This window comes from Bemisia tabaci, chromosome 4 (assembly GCF_918797505.1).
Source record: "Bemisia tabaci chromosome 4, PGI_BMITA_v3".
NCBI lineage: Eukaryota > Metazoa > Arthropoda > Insecta > Hemiptera > Aleyrodidae > Bemisia > Bemisia tabaci.
In genome coordinates, this window is record NC_092796.1 from 30,509,936 (window position 1) to 30,529,987 (window position 20,052).

Genomic DNA, 20,052 nt, shown 5'->3' on the forward strand with positions numbered 1-20,052 from the left:
GAAAATCAGGAAAATGTTGGACAAAAATTGCACAGGTACATTTTTGTAAAAAAGTAAATTGTTTGAGTAAATTTTGCAACCTTGGAATGGAGTTAAGTTCCTTCATGTAGATTGTGCAACTACTCCTTTTAGAATGACTATCTTTGCTTCAAAAATGAGACTACAATTTGAGAAAATATCCCGATAAAAAGTCACAGAAGCGGAGGACTTTAGGCTACTCGTATTTTACAGAAACAACATGAGCATTTGTAGCCTGATGGTACTCACAAGGTCTTGAATTTTACGCTTCACTTGATGGCGCTTACTAAGTTTTGAAGTTCCACCCGTTTAGATGTGTGCGGGCCGATGATTATTGAAATTGGCAGATAGAGGTATAGACAAAGAAGACAAAATGGATTTAGAGGGGTCGACGGATCCTATTGATGGAAGCGGGTGGTTGCAATGAACGGAGGAGGTAGGTAATGGACTAATCTAACGGCAACCTAAGAGACCAAATAGTTAGTCCATCATTTCCTCGCTTAATCTATAAGAACCATCTACTTCCTCCAATAGGATCGCTGAATAAAATTTCATCCTCCTTCTATCTTCGTATTTGCTAATAAGTGGATAGTTATAAGGCGTCATTTCAGTTGAAATATTTAGCTTTCCCGTATCAAGGAGAAACCTTGGCTTCAAGTAGTAAGGTAGGCAATCGATAAACTGGAACAACCACTCCCTACATCTTCTTTGTCTATCGCTGTGTCTATCAATTTAAAAAATCAGTTCAATGTGATATACTTCGTATGATGTCTGTGTCGCTTTTTGCGGCTTTCATCTTTTGGTGAGTTTTATCGAGTGGTTGTGAAGTAAAGGAAAGTTCAGTTCACGTCTGTTGGAGAGTGATGGAGTTGGGGGGGGGGGGGGGGCGTTTAAGATTACCACAGAATTGAGAATTGCGAGAGGGGGGCGAGTCAACGTCGTCTTCGGTGGGAGTGGTGAATAATAAGACCCGGTCACGCAATTGTCTTTCACTTTTCCGAGTTTCGCCCGGAGTGTATTGTGGTGACAATCGTCGACGAACGCTCCGCCTCTCCCTTAATTAATACAAATGATTGTAATTAAAGAAGGGTCTTCGAACCGCGGATTCTTAAACCGAATTGCTGACCTTTCGCAGCGTGGTGCCTCCGGCTTATCGATTGCCTACGTTGCTACTTGAAGCTAAGGTACCCCCTTGATATGGAGAAGCTAAATATTTCAGCTATAATGACGCATTATGATTGCACTATATTTTGCAATCGGGAACTGCAATTTCTGGATCAGTTTGGAAGCAACGTATGCACCATTAGTTTCCCTATGCACATGAGTGTTTTTGCGAATGAACCAGAAATTGAAGCGCTGGGTGTAGAAAGGGCATTTCTTGGTTGCGGTGTATCAATGCCGTTAGCGTTTCATTCACTATAATTGAAGCAAATGCTTGGATTTCGTTGAAACCTTTACTGCGGTTTCAGGACATTTTGTCAACGATTTTTTTGTCCGCGCACTTTTTTTGTCCAGTAGTTTACGCCCACACGTAAAATAAGCAACAGTGACTTGGTCCAAGCGTTAGATTTTAGTAGGTACGAGGTCTGTTAGATTAGAAACCGGATTTTGGTCATAACTAGCCCATAATGCGTCCAAATTAGGTTTTCTTGAGCTTTTCTGATAGCTGGAAATATACTTAAGAACGCTACGTTCACAGATTTTGTTTATTTTGATCAGTGTTTATTCTGTGTCATCTTGAATACAAGTAAGTCAGGTGCGTTTTGCGATTTTCATCATGCGATCACTGATAGAGTAAAGATTCAACATTTAATTTTGTTTTAAACTTGGTATACCTTGTACCGAGACTTTTGGTATGCTAAGTAAAGTTTACCAAGATCATTGTATGAGATGTTCCTACTGTTTTGAGTGGGTTAAACGATTCAAAACTAGTCAGGAGTTCGTCGAAGATGAGGAGCATGGGAATCGATCCTCAACGGCAACTGACATTTGTCACGTGAAAGAAGTGCGGGCAAAAGTGCTCGAAAATGGTCGTTTCGAGCTTGTTGAACAGAGTAATATTTTTGAAGGCTCTGTACATACAATTTTGATAGAATATGTAGACATGCATCGAGTTTCAGGTACACTTGCCCCTTGATTGTTGTCCGTTGAACGAAAATCCAACCAAATGTCAATTTCCCTTTTCTAACAATGATCCTACATTTTTGGATAGGATAATTTTCGGTGACAATACGTTAGTGTACGGCTACGATATGGAGACGAAACTCCAATCGTCCTTGTGGGTTGAAAAATGTAGTGCAAGATCGAAAAAAGAGAGACAAGTTCGGTCAAACATAAAAATCGCAAAACACCCTTGAGGTTGCGTTACTTCAAGCCACATACCATCAAAGCTAATTAGGACTTTTCAAATTTGTGAACGTAGCGTTCTTAAATATATTTTCAGCTATCAGAAAAGCTCAAGAAAACGTAATTTGGACGCACTGTGGGCTAGTTATGACAAAAATCCGGTTTCTAATCTAACAGACCTCGTATGTAAAAGTATATTGACAATATGGAAATGAGAAATTGAGAGAGAAGGAGGTGTTGTTATAGTTGCTCATTTTCTAAATGAAATGTTATCACTTTCTGCTTTTGAATCATATTTTTAAATTGTCATTGGTTTATTTCTATCCTTAAATTATTGAATGTACAATATACCTTATATATGTATAGGTGCTTTCTTTTTTTATTTTTTCTTTACAAAATTATTACTTCATTTTGAAAACATTTATATTTTTAAAACGAGACAAATATTTGTAAAACCTTTTCCAAGCGACATTAATCTCAATGAGCCGCCGTTGTGACGACAGAAACTGCAAAAATGAATAAAAGAGAAAAAAAAACCAAGTAGTATGCAATCTTCAGTTTTAACCCATTTGCACATCGATCTTTTAGAGTCAAATAGGTACGTCAAATTTTGAGCGTTTCGTTGGGCGTACACCTCGCTGCAGCACAATAAAAGCACAAAATGTAAAAGAAAAAATTAAAGTTATTTGAAATAATTAAATTTGACTCGGAACCACCAATATTTAAAAAACACACATGATATTATTATTCTCCTTTGATAAATTGATACATATTTTTTCCCATCAATTTAAATGAGAATAATCAATGCAGAGTGTGCTAACATTTCAAAATCATGAGTTAAAAAACGCTGACTATGCGAGTACAAATATTTAAGCCGAACAGAGCGGAGCGGCGTGCTGCCAGCGCGAGAGGCTCACTGGCGCCTACAAACCTAAGTGGATACTTCACGCATTGCACAATGCTTGAAGTATCCACTTAGGTTTGTAGGCGCCAATGCGCGTTTGGCGCTGGCCGCCCGCCCGCCGTGCGGCGGCGCCTGAAGCGACTATTTCACAACAGAGGTGTTGCACAGTATTATACGAAATTGAACGTATTAAGAATTACAGGCATCCTTTAAAAGTACAGATCTTTCCTCGCAAAGTAAATCAAGATACTTATCGTACACAGGAAAAATCTAAGAGCCTTTAGCTGAGGCAAATATAGAGGTTCATCCGGTTCAGGTATAACAAGGTGGGAATTTCTTGAAAGATAATTAAGTCCTGTTACACCAAAGAGGTGTAGAGAGTTTTAGTGAATTTTGTCTCATGAAATTGACGCTCCTCCATTTTTACCAAAAGTATCAACTATATATTATTCTCCGTTGGACCAAGCAGACAAAACAAAAAAACAAGCAAACCCTCATTCTTCTAAGACATTATATATTTTCATCCAAAAACGTCGTGAGCAAATGTCGTTTGTATTTACATGTGGGCCAATTAGCTTTAGGTCTCAACGGGCACGTAGACCAAAACTCCCGTGCCGAAAAAACGCGTGGACGTAAAGTACTGGAAAAAAACAGGTGCGCGGACAAAAAATCGTTGACGAAATGTCCTTATAACTTTTACTGCATTTTTTCATGACTTTTCCATACTTAAAACTAAAAATTTCAGAAAATTTACCCAATCGTTTCCTCTCCAAAATCTACACTAGCAAAGGAGATTCTGAAACATCGCAACCGAGAAATGCCCTTTCTGCACCCAACGGCCAACGCCTCAATTGCAGTTCTTAATTGCATAATGAAGTTCAATTATTGATTTATTTCCAAATACGAAGATAAAATGAGGATGAGGACATTTTATCCAGTGTACCTATTGACGAATACGTCGAAAAGACGGACTTGGACGCCGTCTCAGCGCCTTGATGCAACTATTCATGCTTTATAGATACCCGCATTGCATACGCAGAACATTGAAGGCGCTTCGGCTTTCGAGTAGCCCTCTCAGCTACGCGCGCGCTCATCGTTTTTACCATGAGGATAATATTGAAACTTGTATGATCGAATGGGGACAAAGTCCCTTTTTCAAAATTTTAGAGAACTCCAAGAAACTGTAAATTTCTTTCGCATGATGAATTTTTGTTACCTTGAATTTAAATTACAGCTTAGAACGAATGTAATGAGCTTTGAAAATTTCAAAAGTCCAAGTCAATACTTTTGCGCGGATTTCTTTGAGGGAAAAATGGAATCTCACATTTTTGATCCTGACTTTTCCTCATCGTTTAAACTCCGATCAGGATTTATGCAACGTTGCGAATCTCTACTGGTGTTTAATTTTCCACAAGAAAATCAAGAAAAAGTTTCTCTAAAATTTCCTTTACTCGCTTGAAACTATTTATAGGAAAAAATTCAAGGCTATATTTAAGTCGCTTTCTTTTCCAAAATCAAGCGTAATAAAGGCCATTGAAAAGTCGCAATGTAAATACGCATTTCCCGATGTTACTTATCGATAGAAACGGAAAAAATAGTATTTTTTTTTTATTATTTTTTTTAATAAACCTCTTGAATGTCTGTAAATGATCCATATTATTGTTTATCTCGTTTTCAAACAGGCACCTAGACTAAATTTCAGGTGCAACCTAATTCCTGAGATTTTTATATTCCTAAGTTTATAATTTTACCTTCAGTGTTTATGTAATTGCTCATGAATTTGTATAAAGAAAAGCCAAATTAACCACCTCAAGAATGAGACAGACGTGTTTCGTTTATTTTCAGGAATTAAGCCCCGGATAAAAGAACCAAGTCCAAAGTCGTTTAAGTGTGTATTTTTTTTCCCCATAAATTGAGTACCAGCAAGAACTTTTTTGCAGTTTTCCAACGAACCCGATTCCTCAAAGCTATATGCAGCAGCAATTTCCATTCTTGGTTTTCACGCGCTGTATCCAGTTCATCTCCGTCACTAAAAGTAGTGCTACTTAACTACTCAAAGGTATAGCAGCATTTAGAAAAGGGACTATATTAATCTTCGGTCATTTTGTTGTCGAGATAATTGCATTCTGTTGAATTTATGTCGTCCCATTTGTAGTCGCAGAATGTTCAGAATTGTAAATCTATCGGGTAGAGGGGAGCTAATGGATGCCGATGTGATCTCATTCAACTCAGTACAGACGCAATGAGATTAAAACATCGTTTATCTCGACTCCGGCGTTTTAAAAATCTTGCTATCAATTTGTTTCTTGAAGAAAAGTGTAAGCGCTAATTTCGAAGAGTTTTTAGAAAATACTTTTAGACAAAATAAAACAGTAAAATATTACGCGAGATTCCACACATACCAACTTAAAAAGCGTTGGACCTCCTGTCTTTATGTAATCATAGAGTGTACCATTGACTTATTGGACGTATTTCTTCTGAACGGAATCAGAGACTTGTGGGAAAGAAGAGGTGCGCGCCTTGGTCGAGGACCGTAAGAATTAATGGGAATTATAAAGCGCCAGTGACGTCAGTGGCGACGACGCACAGTGGATTGAGTCAATAAGAGAGGTCGGACATAATTGGGAGCCTTTCAACGCTTATAACTCCATTTATACAACACTTTGAGGTTTCAAAAGTGGTTCCATTGCTTTTCTCGTGAAATTTTCTTCTTGAAGCACCCCTTCAAATTTAAAATATGACGGGAAAAACATCAAAATTTGGAGTTTCAGTCAAAAATTTCACATCCGACCTCCCTAATTGACTCGATCTACTGTGCGACGGGAGTGACGACCCGGCAACATGGTTTTTTAACTCATGAGCCCTGTCCACAACTCTCTTTTCCCATGCCCGCGGCTCATGAGTGCCGCTTACAGTTGGCGCTTACTTTTGTAGGCCAAATGTAAAATTCCGATTTTCCATTTCCCCAAAGGGAATCACGACCACTTTTACAAAATTTTACATCCACCTTTTTAGAGCACACCCCATCTTTCCCATTCGTCTATAGTTCCGTTTGGCAGAAATACGTCCTACTAACAATAAGATTGCCTTGGTGAGAGAAATGATAAACAAGTTGGTTTTTGCAATCGCTAGCGATAGCAATATTCGTCATGGGAACTTTTGCTTCTGGGATATGAAAATGTTAAGGTACAGTTCGTTTGTAGTATCTTCAGAATTGAAGGGGCTATGTAATTTTGTGTCGACATCTCTTTTTTAACATTTTTAATTTTTTTTCTTTGCATACAAGAAAGCTGTTATTTACCAATTATTTATTTTCGTTGGATTATGTATGGTTTTTGGAAGTTAACACATTTAACTTTCAGTTTCGTTTTTTCGGCGTAAAGTATGATATTTTTACTCAACGCATATGCCCGAATACGCATCATAAGTGACTTATGTGCTTCCTAAGTTGCCATTTTTTTCATTCAAATAGATGTAACTGAAATGTTAGATGTGTACTACCTATACTACTTTCATGTCATTGCTTTATTTATTTATTTATTTATTTACTTTTTGCGTAGGTATAAATTGTTATTTTTTGCTGAATTTTGGAGAAAATATTGCTTTAAGAACGTGGAATGTAAATGAATTTTATTGAAAAAAGAAAATACCATCATTAATTTGGGCGAACAGAGAAAATATACATCAATATTTGGGTCAACATCTCCCTGATTATATAAAGGATGAATATATTAGTATTTCTGTATCAAAAAACTTAGCTTTTGTCTTCAGAGATACAATGATTCTAGTCCCAGTCAATTTGTTTTATTGAAAAAACAAAAAAACAAAAAATAAATAAAAAAAAAACAACTGAAATGTTAGACATACTATTTTCATGTCTTTCTATTTGTATCAATAGGTACTTTTTGCTTAACTTACGAACGTTGAATGCAAATTAACTTTATTGAAAAAAGAAAATAACGTCATTAATTTGGGGGAACATGTGGCTGATTATATGAAGAAGGTATATTCCAGTATTTTTGTTTAACATATTAACTCACGAGAAAATGTTCGTACATTTATCATCTAGTATTAATTATTTTTTGATGATTAGTCTAAAACATTCAATACAACCATTAAAAAGTAACACCCATCGTCGGGTATCGAACTCCCGATCGCCTAGTGCCCGCACCTAATCAAAAATACGAGGCGGTTGAGTCAACTAGGCTATAACGGATCCGTGTACGAGGGAGTAAAAATAGCATACAAAAGACTCGGGCAATGGGCGGGACTTATCACAAGAGACCTTGACGCTTGGGATATGAGAAGCGCATTGCTGTAGGAGCCATGGTTCGCACTGTTTTAATGTGTCTCGAGGTTCATCCCAACATGCATTCCGATCGCGGCAGTTGAGCTAAGGCAATATTTGCGTATCCATGAATTAAATCAATCAATCGAGCTCTGATTTTGACTTCTTTGTCCGTAACGAGTCCTCCAGAGCAATTTTCCACCTTGTACGATGGTTATTATGTCTTTACTTCTATTTGTCAAATTTGAGGTGGGATAATGGCGGCTTCTCAAGAGCACCGAGGTAGGCGATCTTTTGCACCAACGAACAGAAAACTGATGGCGAAAAATAACCAATCAGAACCTCCCAAAAAAAAGAATTTGCCCAAAAACGGAACTTCGTGGTTCTGCGCAGATTTACCAGTCAGACACGACATCTCAAGGTGGAAAAAAACTCGCTGAAAGCGAATTTTAGCAATCAACACAACTTGACGTAGAGACATGATTGGCTAAAAAATACAACGGTTTTTGATACATCGGAAAATCAACCAAAAATCGGAGACTGGGCGAAACGCTCAAGGTCGCAGAGGTATAGGGAATCCCATAGCGATAGCAACGGAACGATTGTAATATCATGGGGAACTCCGTTCCCATGACAAAAACTATCGAGACACCATGACCGTTGCGATCTTTCAGTAGCTCCATCCTCCATCCAGGAAAATTATTGGCGAAAATTGCATACACGAGCATTTGAAGGCAATTTTTTCCCCTGCGTGACTGATTCGGATACAGGAATGTGTGTACCACTGACAATGAGTGCGTCGATTCGATTAGGGATGAAAAAGCATGTACTATTTCCTTGCAGTTCATATCTAGGACACGATTATAATATTTAAAATGTTTCAGGAAGTTAACACGCATGGAAAAGCCCCCTTCAGACATTATTTGGTCATTTTTTAAACCTATTTTGATTTGAAAAACAGGAATTTTTGAAATGCGTGGTTTCCGAGCTAAACAATCATTGTATCAGACCGTACATATTGGGAAGAGGATTATCGGTCCCCGGAAACAATAAATTCACGAGAGTGCAATTTTCGTCCAGTTGGATCGCACAATTGAGACATGCTCTTGTATCTTAAAATAATAGGTTTCAATAGATTTAGTTCCTTTTTTATGAATGGAAGGTATATTGTTGCATTATAATCCGGCTTTATTGTAGGTACCTTGAAAATGGCGCATACATCACAATTTATTTGAAATAACTTTTTTCAAAACCATGATTCCTGGATTTCAAAGTTTCCGCTCCTACTTTTTTCCAGAGAGAAACAAGTCAACTTTATAGCTTGTAATTTTTACAAAATATACGCTGCTAGCATGAAACAAAAATAAAGGAAGTTCTCGAGGAATTTCGTGGAGTAGCTTTTCAAAGAAAAAACACAGTGTGACAGGAGGTCTGCAACGTCGCCAACGGAGTGATTTGGTTTCACACTTTGTCCATCGATACCTATGGAGTTTGTCTTTAGCATGACCACGGCTGCGTTTACCTTTCTGAGGACTTGATAGACATGATCGACGTCATAGTTCACGGTCGAACGCGGTGCGCGCATGATCTGTCCGCCCCGAGACGAAGGATGCACTTGCTCAGATACGTTGCCAGTTCTGTTCTTTCGCTTGCAGTAGCGAGGCGTGATAATCGATTTTCGATATAGAACTACCCTGCAGAATCGATTATTACGGTTTTCGTTGCGAACGCCCTGATAATCGACCCTTTTCCATGGGTTTAGTCAAGTTCTAAAAAATCAAATGGACCGCGTTAAGCGGAAAGAACCAAAACCATATGCCCAAATGGGTAATTTAATGTTTTCCATGAAGAGGGTTGTGCGGATTTTTGTGCAAATTTCAGTGAATTTTCTGCAGAGTACAAAGCGAGTTCCTTAAAATTATCAAAGAAATCCTCACAAAAGTTCTATGTAAAAAATTAAACTGCCAGGTTAAATTTGGCAGTAAGTGATGTGGCTTGGGTCCTTTCTGCTAAACGTGGTCCAAATTTGAGCGTCTTTTCTACTTCTTATTTCCTCCGTTCCTTCTTCCTTTCTTCTCTTGCTTTTTTCTTCCTCCATTTTTCAGACGGACGAGGGGGAGAAGGTGCACCCCCCCTGGATCCACCTATGAGCCCTGTAGTCCCGATCAAATTCCATGAAATTGCATGTGCCTCCGAGAATGCACTTTTGAAAAAATGACATTTGTGCAACAAGGTCAGCTGCAACAAATGCACTTTATCTTCAAGCCTGGCATCCTTGTGGCGGCCTCCGATGAGCCAGGCTGCGGGCGTTGCTCTGGGCGGTGGTGGTTTGTTGTCTTTGCTCCATCCGGTCTACGGCTCCTCTCTCAGGTCCTTACTGCCCATCCTCAACATGAACCACAAGTCCCAGTCACGATAATTAGTATTGAGTATTTACCTGGTCGTCTTCCTCTCACGGTTAATTGATCCAATGATTCTGGGTTTATTCTCTGATTGTACCTAGATTTTAGCTAGAAAGAGACTTGGAATACTCAGCTTGCTGAACAAAATATTATTAAAGTTTTATCAAATCAAACTGCTAATATGGAACCTAGTCTTGTTGGGCAACACAACCGAAGTATTCAATTTGTTCCGAATTATTTGACTCGGTATACCTAGAGTACCTGTATACGGGAGAGAATTGCCATCTTAATTTTTTACTACAGAAAAGTGTGCCGCTCTCGATTGGTCAGTTATCATGGAGCCCCAAAGTTTTACCAATGTAAACAGACCCCAGCCCCTCTGCTCCTAGTTTGGCCCAATGTAAACGAACAAGATGGCAGAAAAGTTCTAAAAAGTCCTAGGTGTGATAGAAATTTTTTTATATCCAACTTCTGAATTGAGTTCGGATCGAACTTTGATGAATACTTTTGCCGAAAATTAAGCTTTGAGTGTGATTATCATTCATATCATCTTTTTTTACGAGAGATTTTTTTTAATGTGTCATACTGGGTGGTTTTAAAATTTCCGAGGAAACAACCGGATCCGTTAAAAAAACGTAATTTTTATCTGAAATTTCGATTAATTTTGCAAGTACTGAGGAGAATCAGTGAAATTTTCAGCCGTGTAGTTTCTAAGTAATAATGAAATTTTCAAGAGAAATTTCCTGACATCTAAAATTAGTACGTTCTTCATCTCGGAAACAACGACAAAACACAGTTTGGTTTAATCTATCACGGTTAAAATTACATCAGTGTTAGTGGGAGAGGTCAGTAACGGATCCCTCCTTGTAACAACTTGAAGAGTCACTCTTCATTCATTCCTCCACGGAGATGATTCGTGCACGGTTCTGTCCAATGGACTTGATCGGCATTTTTCCCGAGCCCATGATATTTTGCGGTGAGGGCGCAGCAATCGGTAGTGGAGCTTCACACTCCAATAATCAAATGACTCGACGGAGCTTGGCGGGCTGTGCGACCGGCGCGACGCGACGCAGAGTGGTCGGGGAAAATGACGACCAGTGTGGTTGAAAATCAGACTTCGGTACTCTCGAGGGCATCACTTCGTGAATTCAAACCTCAATGAAACTGTAAGGCATACCAACACTTTAACCCTTGAAACCTAAATTATTTATTGAAGGAAAAAGGTTTTATCGCAGAATCCTTGTATCGATGGCGAAGCTGCGGATTTACTCATTTCCGTTTGCAACGTTGTTAACTTTCTGCCATACTTCATTTTTTCGGAAAGTTTGTCATGTCGTAATTTTTTTTGAAAAATTCTTAGAAATTTTTTCTCGTATAGCAGAATATTCTGTAAAAATGTCTAGCGTGACTGAAAATCAGTGAGTTCTTGAGGCCATCGCTTCGCGAAATCAAACCTCCTAAAATGAAACTAAAAATTATACCGTCATCTTAACTCTCGGAACCTAAAATATTAATGGCAGGGAAAAAGGTTTTATCTCAGAATCCTTGTGTCGATGGTGAAGGTGCGGATTTGAGCTTGTTTTCGTTTGCAGCGTTGCAGACTTCCTGTCATACTTCATTTTTTTCGGCAAGCTTGTCATGACATAACTTTTTGAAAAATTCCAGAATTTTTTTCTGCTAGCAGAATATTCTGTAAAAATGTCAAGCTTTAAAGTTTCTCTATAAAAGTGAAACGCAGGAGCGGAAATTTTGATCCGCAGTTGAGGTAAGTGGTTTCGAACCTTAGCCATCGTAATGTGAACCCTGATTTTTTATTTTTTTTTTGTTTTAAAAACGTTCTAGAAAAGTTCAATGTTTTACTAAAAATTTAGTGAAAGTTACAAGTTAAGGGAAAGAAAAAGAGACCAAATTTAAGATTACCATTCTCAAATCGGACTTCAGATCCCACCTACTTTTCTACTTCAGGTTGCAATGTTTATTTTGTGGTGATCAACAGTATGGTCCCAGTAACCGATGAAAATGTATTTTAGAGACGACCCCACACTGCTATCCTTCTTATAGCGTAAGGGTTACTTTCGGAAATCAACGCTCAAATTCACCGAATGGAATTGGTTTCGCAATCCCAACTTAATTTATAAAAACTCGCTCAGTAAGTGCACATCCCAAAATTCTTCAATTAGGCTTTATTATGCACCTGTATACGCAGCAAGCTGCTCATAAAGTCAACTATGGGCGAAAAGAAATGCTGGCCTTCGAATTTAACTTTTGCCTCAACTGATTCCATCAGATTGTTGGTGCAAGGTCTCTTTGAGAAATTGTTTCTCACGGTAACAATATGTCCGGTCCTGATAACAATGCAGCACTGTAATCAGAACAGAAGCGATGTTCCCTACCTCCTATATTTCATAACGAAAGTACGTTTGTAGCTGCAACCAGAAACGTCGGCAAGTAGGGCCTAGAGTCCACTGAGAGCATTGTAAGAGCAAAGATCCTACTTTTACAGTATGTCATTGCGACTAAATTTCGTAAAGCTGAATCAGGAGGAGGGAGAAAGTGGGTCCAACTGAAACTCAGTGCTTTCTCTCGGTTACTTATCTTTTTTCATGGTTGGAAGTCGACCTGCAGAATAAACATAACCGTGATCAGATACAGGTAGGTGCTTGATGAATAAAACTTTACAATTTTAGCTACTCGACTTGTAGATCTTTAGTACGCCGAATACGGCTAATGATGGAGCTAGAGAGCTCCGAACAGCGTACCAGGAAATATTTTAAGTACAAGTAGGTTCACTAAAATTTTATTCATAAACATGCCTATATCCGCGGATGAATTCTGTAGAAATATACTTAGAGAATGGGTAAATCCATCACCTTACATGCCCCCTTACCCTCTCCACCCGAGTGCATTGGAAAAAAAAGGTCTCTTGGATCTAGAGTCCAGACTCTTAAAAACATTGAAAAGAAAAAATACTCTTGGTTCAATCGTACTTTTTGCTTGAATCAAAAGGAAATCCTCCTAGATCAAGAGGCTCGGCTCCTCGATTCGAGCAAAAATCGTATTGAATCAAGAGTATGTTTTCTTGTCGAAGTTATTGAAAGTTTGGACTGATCCAAGCAACTTTTTTTTCCAGTGTAGGCATACCGTTTCAAGCCCGATCTGGCAGAGAAGACCCCGTTTATTTTAAATAACGGTGAGTTTTTTTCGCTTTTCCACCGGTTCAAAGTGTGTTCTACTGCTCATCGTCGATTTCCTTATCGTACGCTTCATTGGTCGTTGGCGGCACCGTTTCCCAGCTCCCATTGTTTTTGCGTTTTGTTTTTAACGGGTGCCCCACCGCTGCGCGGTCGGCAGGTAGCGTTTCCGCGCGATCCTGTGCCTGAACAGTTGCACAGTCTTGCACATTGAACATTGAGGTTAAGACGATATTTTCCAACGATTCATTCTCGAAAAGGCTTAAACGAGGTTCGGAGAGAATCCATCCATCGATGAGACATCACTGAGAAGTGCTACAGCATCTGTTTGTACGGAAAGTTTTGCCATGTCTGTACTACTGTGTGCACATTAAGTGTAGAAAACACTTATATCTTGTTCAGGAGTTGATTATCAGACTTCCCGTTGCATGATTCGTTTTCCTTACAAAATTTTGAAGAGAAACCACTTAGCACTGTGCTAATTCATGCCTTCTCCAGATGCCCAATCAACGTAACCCCCAAAAAATTACAGATTTTTAGGGTTCTCTGAAAAATGGAATATTCAAGATTAAATTACAAGATGCTATTTACCAGATGACCTCTGGGTCGACAGACAAGAGTGGCGATTAGGTCTCGCAGAGCGCCCGGGCGCGCTGTGAAAGCGACTTTAATGTATGTCTGAAACATGGAAAAAGTGACTTTTTGCCATTTGGACCCTATGTTGTGTTTAATACCAGATAAAATAGACAACAACTACTGCAGGATGAAGAGTGTCAATGTGGGTTAAAAACTGTCACTGAATAGGAGGCGCTGCGATTCCATTCGAACGTGTCATCGTTAGCGGAGTGCACCGCTTTTTTTACCCACCCCTCCGTTTCCACGCCAATATAATGTCAATCTGATAAGTATTTCGCTCTTCGGGAGCAGACGGCAGGGGGAGGGGACCTGCACGGCTATAAAGGAAATGGATGGGTGAAAAAAAGGAGAGCTAATCACTCTGTTATTCTGAATGCAGCGACAAACTGATGACTTCAAAGCGCATTGTCCAAGTGAAAATCGGGGTGCATCCACCGTGTTGAGGAAAAACACCGTATGAATATTTCAACGCTGCGAAATTTCCTCGTATCAAATAGTCAATTTTCAGAAAACCTGGGTATTTTCTCCTATAGTTTTTTATAGTTATTTTTGCTCGCAACACGGTATAATGTACCAGACAATTTAGGAGAAACGTATTCAAAAAAGTTCCCAAAAATATATATTTTTGGGGGGGGAAATTTGGAAACATTAGAATAAACATACGGCGGTTTATTAATTAAAACAGCTGTGTAGATCCGGTTTTGCACCAAAATTCGCCTCTTCATTTGTGCTTGAAGGAAAGTGGTCCTTCCATTTATGTCGGGGGACTTTTGAAAGCCTCTCGTCCAGGCTGTTGTGTTTGGATTCTATTCAGGAGCATGGATGATGTGTGAAAAAATAACAGGAATAGCTCGTGCATAAAGGGCTTATGCACGGCACATTTTTCGCATTTATATACAACATGTGCATTTCAAAAACGACGTGAAACATTCAAAATCTTCTTACATGTGTTGGTTCTTTCACTTTTAGTGACCCTCCTGTTACTTATGTTGCATCAAAGATTTAAAAAAATTCAAATACCTCGACCTGAAATTAAATTGCTGAACTCCAGGAATAAAAACCATGCTGCTGATCGCCATACCTATATTAAGATAAACGCAATGTGCTCCCAAGTTTTCCAAGAACCTCGCAATAGTGCTGCGTAGAAAAATTTTATAATGGGATCAAACTTGCAACTAAAGTGCGGAATTTTTCAAATTTTTACCCAATTTTGTTGGATCCAAATTTTTCACTGTCCTCTCATAAAGTTAGTCCAATAGTTTTTTTGTGTGCAATATTCTATGAACCAATCGTTTACTTTGTCCAGTTGTAGGCAATTGTATAACTGCTGAGATTTTGCCAAATAATGGAATGTAACACTTAGATACCCAAGCCGAATCAAATTGACCCGAGGATCGCTAAAATACTTACTTCGCAGGTTCCATGGGGCTGGTATATCCAAACTGAGCAGGTTTACAAATACATCTTAAAAAAAGATAAAACATCAAATTGAAAAAAAAGTACAAAATTAAATATCAACACAACCGAAGATAGGAGAGACGTTTTTGGGTCTGGTTTTATAAGTTTTCTCCCGAATCAGAGCGACAATTCATTGGCAGCATAGAGCGGAGCATCGCGAGCTCACGTCTCACGCCATCGCGCCTTCAATTTTGAGGATGCAACTCGGACATCCATCAAGCACGAATAGTTGTATCCCTGCGCCGTCATCAACGCGCGACCTTCCCTTGCTCTGTTCCCATGATGTGTTGGTTCCGTCCGTCTTATTTGTAGTGGTGCTTCAAGGGCTACGTTAGCCGAAGATAGGAGAGATGTAATCGGACCCTTTTTTCTTACCTTTTTTCTCGAATCCAAGCGATACCTCATTGACGGCATAAAGCGGAGCATTGCGAGTTCAAGCATCGCGCCTTCAAGTTAGCAGATACAACACGGACATCCATCAAGCACGAGTAGTTGTATCTCTGCGCCGTCATCAAAGCGAGTCCTTTCTCTTACTCTATTTCCGCGTTGTGTCGGTTCCGATCGTCTTATTTATAGCGGGGTTTAAAGGGCGACGTGAGCAACACAGCCAAAGTATGACTTGGATTAAATTAGATGGCCAAACTCGGTATCGGGTGAAAAAAATTGGGTTAAGTGTCTAGCTACCAAAATGTATTACGATTTTCGTCATGAGAGGATATTGCAATTTCGTTGCAATCTTATTGAAAAGATTCGATCATGGGATGCACACTTGTTGCGATTTTGCAATTAAGTTGCGATTTGAACGTCGCAATCTGCAATACAGGTCATGGATTATCTCGGAAAGTCATTTTGTGACGACTCTAAGTTTTAGGCATGTATCCATTACATTCTCTTTGATCGAAATGAAAATATGTTTACATACATGGATTAGGTTGGAAGCGCAAAATTATAGTGTGTGCATGTGAAGTTTCTGCATGATGTATGTGGAAAAACACGTGACAAAATTTTCAACTTAGAATTCTGAAAAATAAGTTTATTTCACGTGAATGCTTTACCGTCATAGGCCGCCTTCTCCTCATAGGAATTCATTAGTTGAGTGTATCATTTTATTTAAGTCAAACAGAGGGCGTGGCGTGCTTTGCAATGTATCGATTGTTCTGCAATTTAAACCTATGGAAAAGGATCGATAAACAGGGTGTTCGCAGCGAATACCTTAAAAATCGATTCATTACCATAGGTTTAAATGGCAGAACAATCGATAAATCACAATTCACGCCACGCTACTGAAGTCAAAGACTCCAAAAGATCGAGACATCGTCATTTACATCCGTCGGCAAAACAACTATATTATTGTTACGAGTGATCTATATGTTCGGATATGAATGTCTCTTAAAACTACCGTATCGTTGTTCTTCTTGTAAATGCACAACTTCAGCAGTTTGTCAAATATTTGTCCCTCAAACTTCATCCACGATATGGAAAACGATTTCTTTGCCCCAAATTTTAATCCGTAAAATCTTGAAATCCACCGGGATACATTATACGATGGCGATTAGCACTCAATAATAATAATACTCCGGGTGATTCCACACTGATCAAATCAGGGTGCAGATTTTTATGGTATTGGCTCCCCTTTACAGCGTGAAGCGCTTAGAGGGTAAGCTACTTTGCAACCAGAGTTGCATCCATAGGATAAAATAAAATTATCAAGGTATACGTAATAATTAATAAATAATGATGAGCAACCGACCGACATAACGATAACGACTTGAAGCGCCTTCAATTCCGCTGGACACCGTATGTGTGTCCGCAGAGTTAGTTTAGTTGCTTAACCCAACTAGAGTTGAATGAAATTGGTACCCTCCATCTCGTTCAATGTTTTGTAAAAGAAATGGGGCACGGTGAAGAACGACGAGTGAAATTACAGTTAGAAGATTGATCATGGTGGTAATGGATTTCAGTGAGTATTCCTTGTTTCATTTTTCTGGTATTTCCTTGTTCTATCTGTGATTCCTCTACGAGAAACCAAACGACAGTTTTTCTTGTTTTTTTTTTTTTTTCCCCCTTTTTTTAGAATATTTCTGTTAATTTTTAACACACATTCAAAGACATTACCAAAACAATTTTAGGAGAGCTTTTGGTCTGTTTTCCTGTTTCAGAGATTTTGAATCAAAATCTCCTTCTGAAAATCCCAAAATCTCAGTTTACAATTTTCAAACTTTTCTATTCATTATTATGAATTTTAATATTTCATTCTTAAGTTCATATCTTTTCCTTTTAATAGATTTTAATTTTTTAAATTTTCTACCTCTTGTTTTGTTTCATTGTTATTTATGAAATTTTCAAAAACTGTAGACGCCCATTACAAATGTAAAACTTAAAAGCATCATACATTTATACATAAATCTAAATTGAATCAAATAAATATATTTATTGCAGATCTAGTCTCACTTTCTAATATCCCTTGTTTTTGAAATTTTGGGTCCTCATCGGGGCTTATAATGTCGATTCAGTTCATAACAGGATTATTTTTAACTTTTCAGTATGCAGCTGGTGTAAGAGTTACGTTTGATAGAGTAATTCAGAACATATACGTGGCGTTAGCAGTAGGTAATTACTTCGTTACAGACATATTAACGAAGCTTCGCAACAGAGAGACGCTTTTCCGACCTATGGATGTAATACGTATCGCTTTAAATCATACATTGTCTGGTGGCCCATTGCACTCCTGTCGAGCGCATTGTTTCTAATTGGACGTATTTCTGCCAAACAGAACTATGTGCATTATAACGTGAGCCCTGTTATGCATATATTCTTATGGGTCTCAGGGCTCATGTCATAATGCACATTGTTTCGTTTGGCAGAAATACGCCCGATTGCGAAATTGGAACGTGCGAAGTTTTTCGCCACTCGTAAAAGTGATGCTTGGAGCCGGTGCGGTTGAGGGGCTATGCGATAATTCTGATAAAAAGCGGAGGGGGAGGGGGTCGAAACGTGGCGACGAGAGGGGAGGGCGCGGAAACTACAAATAAGTGCCTTATAACAAGATTGATCGTCGTAATAAAACCCCAGTGAGTGAATTTTACTCCCTCCCCATCTGGCAGACGCGACGTGTACATTTTATTCTGACTACACATTTGTTGGGCGACCTTGGATTCAACTCCTCATGTGCGGACTGCAAATCATTTAACCCCGGTCCCCTATCTCGACCTCCTTTCCCTTTAAAAATCGTTTTATTACGTAGTTATTGTAGCGCATTTTGATTTATACTCCGAACGATATCACGCACCTCAGCTCATTTTTCAAATTTCGCGGAGCGCCAAAAATCAAACCCACCTACGAATAAACTTTCCCATTTTGTTCGTCTGAAAAAATAATAAAGCAATATATATTTATCATCAGGCTACTTGTTGTTCTAGTTTTTTTAGGGGTGTATTCATTAGCTAGTGTCGAAACATCCATACCAATGTTGTGAGGTTTCGAGATCCTCGATTGTTTGATGTTTTTAAAGGATCTTTTAATTTTTTTATTTATATTCTTTTTAAACTAACTTAATATTTCTTTAATATTTTCTGCGGAGATTGTAAAAATGAGTGAAACAAATGGAAATTTTTAAGGAAAATTTCGACGCGATACTTTAGCTAGATACGTACTATACATACGCATCGACTGCGTAAGTTTGCAATCACATAACGCGTTTGCGGTGTCTGAAAATCTCCACCATTATGTTATTTTTTTAAAGGAGAACAAATTGACATCATTCCTTGTAGTTTTTGCGGAATTTTCTTCGCACAGAGACGTAAAATCACGGCAGTTTTAAAGAATTGGCGTTGAGTGGTTTTCCGTTTAAAAAATTAAGTATGACAGGATGTCTGCGACGTCGTAAACCGAGTTATGTGATTGCCGACTTACACCCTCGATATGCGTTGCTCCTTCAGCGCACCATTGCGCTCTGCAACACCCAAACGCCACATGTGCCTTTCTTCTCAAAGGTTATTGAGCAACTGACAACGTAATATCTCTTCGTTGATGCTCTGTCAATCCTGCAATACTACCATTCCTTCATGGAACGTCCCAGTTGCCTTACCCCGGGGAGCACCAAATCCAAAACTTTTATAAGGCTAGAGTACCTGTTTACGGGAGAGTATTGCCATCTTTGTGCCGGTCCCTGATTGATTCATCAGTTTTAGGCTGTCATGGAGTTCCAAAGTTGGACCAATGTAAATAAACTCGGCCCAAAGGAACACGTATTACCGGCTGAGAAATGAATGATAATCACACTCGAAGTTTAATTTTCGGCAAAAATATTTATCAAAGTTCGATCCGAACTCAATTCAGAAGTTGGATGTAAAACAATTTCTATCACACCCAAAATCACATCTAGAATTTTTTAGAACTTTTCGGCCATCTTGTTTGTTTACGTTGGACCAAACTAGGAGCAGAGGGACTGGGGTTTGTTTACATTGGTAAAAATTTGGGGCTCCATGATAACCGACCAATCAGAGAGCGGCACACTTTTTCTGTGGTAAAAGGATTGAGATGGTAACACTCTCCCGTATACAGGTACTCTAGTTTAGGCAGCTTCTCTTTTGATAATTTTCCACATGTTCATGTACACATTGCACAAGTTGCATTGTTCTTTAGCCAGATTTCTTTTGAGAGTAAAATATGAGTGGATATTCGCATCACCGCAATTTGGGATCATATTTTTCGGTCATTGAAAAAAAAGTGATCTTTGGAGTGCAATATTTCCTCTTCAATGTGTAATTAGGGAGGTATTTGTGGTAAAAGAAAGAAATCAGCAAAGTG